Source organism: Bombus pyrosoma, linkage group LG10 (genome assembly GCF_014825855.1).
Source record: "Bombus pyrosoma isolate SC7728 linkage group LG10, ASM1482585v1, whole genome shotgun sequence".
NCBI classification, from domain to species: Eukaryota; Metazoa; Arthropoda; class Insecta; order Hymenoptera; family Apidae; genus Bombus; species Bombus pyrosoma.
The window spans coordinates 17304688-17307459 of NC_057779.1; the positions used below are offsets into that span (position 1 = coordinate 17304688).

General features: G+C 39.1%; 1 long non-coding RNA gene across 1 annotated transcript in view; it reads left to right on the forward strand.

Annotated features, from left to right (window-relative positions):
- LOC122572088 overlaps positions 1 to 138 on the forward strand; it is a 10525-nt gene extending 10387 nt beyond the window's left edge. Inside the window, exon 2 of the long non-coding RNA XR_006318372.1 lies at positions 8 to 138. This is a non-coding gene — a long non-coding RNA (uncharacterized LOC122572088). The remainder of the gene's footprint in view (positions 1 to 7) is intronic.
- The last annotated feature ends 2634 nt before the right edge of the window (positions 139 to 2772 follow it).

The window sequence follows — 2772 nt, forward strand, 5'->3', positions numbered from 1 at the left end:
ATACAAGGCACATCGTTCGGTTTGCCCCATGTCAACACTCTACCCTGTTAATTCCAGTGCAATTATAGTTTTAAAATTTTCAAGGCCAAATAAATCTAATTGATCGTATCTCCTCCGCCATTGGGGTTACGAAGACAATTCGGAGCGCGTTTTACTCCACATTTGATTCTTTATACAGGGCACATCGTTCGGTTTGCCCTATGTTAACTCTCTTGCCTGTCAAATCCAGAGAAATTATAGTTTTTAAATTTTCAAGGCCAAATAAATCTAATTCAACTTATCTCCGCTGTTATTGGGGTTACGAAAACAATACGGACCGCATTTTACTACACATTTGATTCTTTATACAAGGCACATCGTTCGGATTGCCCTATGTTAACTGTCTTCTCTGTCAAATCCAGTGCAATTATAGTTTTAAAATTTTCAAGGTCAAGTAAATCTATTTGAACGTATCTCCGCTGTTATTGTGGTTACGAAGACAATTCGGTGAGCGTTATACTCCACATTTCATTCTTTATACAGGGCACATCGTTCGGTTTGCCCCATGTCAACATTCTACCCTGTTAATTCCAGTGCAATTATAGTTTTTAAATCTTCAAGGCCAAATAAATCTAACAGAACGTATCTCCGCTACAATTGGGGTTACGAAGACAATTCGGAGCGCGTTTTACTCCACATTTGATTCTTTATACAGGGCACATCGTTCGGATTGCCCTATGTTAACTGTCTTCCCTGTCAAATCCAGTGCAATCATAGTTTTTAAATCTTCAAGGCCAAATAAATCTAACAGATCGTATCTCCGCTACAATTGGGGTTACAAAGACAATTCGGAGCGCGTTTTACTGCACATTTGATTCTTTATACAAGGCACATCGTTCGGTTTGCCCTATGTTAACGCTCTTGCCTGTCAATTATAGTGCAATTATAGTTTAAAATTTTCAAGGCCAAATAAATCTAATTGATCGTATCTCCGCCGCCATTGGAGTTGCGATGACATTTCGATGCGCGTTATACTCCACATTTCATTCTTTATACAGGGCACATCGTTCGGATTGCCCCATGTTAACTGTCTTCCCTGTCAAATCAAGTGCAATTATAGTTTTAAAATTTTCAAGGTCAAGTAAATCTATTTGAACGTATCTCCGCTGCTATTGTGGTTACGAAGACAATTCGGAGCTCGTTTTACTCCACATTTGATTCTTTGTACAGGGCACATCGTTCGGTTTGCCCTATGTTAACGCTCTTGCCTGTGAATTATAGTGCAATTATAGTTTAAAATTTTCAAGGCCAAATAAATCTAATTGATCGTATCTCCGCCGCCATTGGAGTTGCGATGACATTTCGATGCGCGTTATACTCCACATTTCATTCTTTATACAGGGCACATCGTTCGGATTGCCCCATGTTAACTGTCTTCCCTGTCAAATCCAGTGCAATTATAGTTCTAAAATTTTCAAGGCCAAATAAATCTAATTCAACTTATCTCCGCTGTTATTGGGGTTACGAAGACAATACGGACCGCATTTTACTCCACATTTGATTCTTTATACAGGGCACATCGTTCGGTTGCCCTATGTCAACACTCTACCCTGTTAATTCCAGTGCAATTATAGTTTAAAAATTTTCAAGGTCAAGTAAATCTATTTGAACGTATCTCCGCTGCTATTGTGGTTACGAAGACAATTCGGAGCGCGTTATACTCCACATTTCGTTCTTTGTACAGGGCACATCGTTCGGATTGCCATGTGTTAACTGTCTTCCCTGTCAAATCCAGTGCAATTATAGTTTTTAAATCTTCAAGGCCAAATAAATCTAACAGAACGTATCTCCGCTACAATTGGGGTTACGAAGACAATTCGGAGCGCGTTTTACTGCACATTTGATTCTTTATACAAGGCACATCGTTCGGTTTGCCCTATGTTAACGCTCTTGCCTGTCAATTATAGTGCAATTATAGTTTTAAAATTTTCAAGGTCAAATAAATCTAATTGATCGTATCTCCGCCGCCATTGGAGTTGCGATGACATCTCGATGCGCGTTATACTCCACATTTCATTCTTTATACAGGGCACATCGTTCGGTTTGCCCTATGTTAACGCCCTTGCCTGTCATTTATAGTGCAATTATAGTTTAAAAATTTTCAAGGTCAAGTAAATCTATTTGAACGTATCTCCGCTGCTATTGTGGTTACGAAGACAATTCGGAGCTCGTTTTACTCCACATTTGATTCTTTGTACAGGGCACATCGTTCGGATTGCCATATGTTAACTGTCTTCCCTGTCAAATCCAGTGCAATTATAGTTTTTAAATCTTCAAGGCCAAATAAATCTAACAGAACGTATCTTCGCTGCTATTGTGGTTACGAAGACTATTCGGTGAGCGTTATATTCCACATTTCATTCTTTATACAGGGCACATCGTTCGGTTTGCACTATGTTAACTGTCTTCCCTGTCAAATCCAGTGCAGTTATAGTTTTTAAATTTTCAAGGCGAAATAAATCTAACAGAACGTATCTCCGCTGCTATTGTGGTTACGAAGACAATTCGGAGCGCGTTATACTCCACATTTCATTCTTTATACAGGGCACATCGTTCGGTTTGTCCTATGTTAACCCTCTTCCCTGTCAAATCCAGTGCATTTATAGTTTTTAAATTTTCAAGGCCAAATAAATCTAACTGAACGTGTCTCCGCTGTTATTGGGATTACGAAGACAATTCGATGCGAGTGACACTCCACATTTGATTCTTTATACTGGGCACATCGTTTGGTTT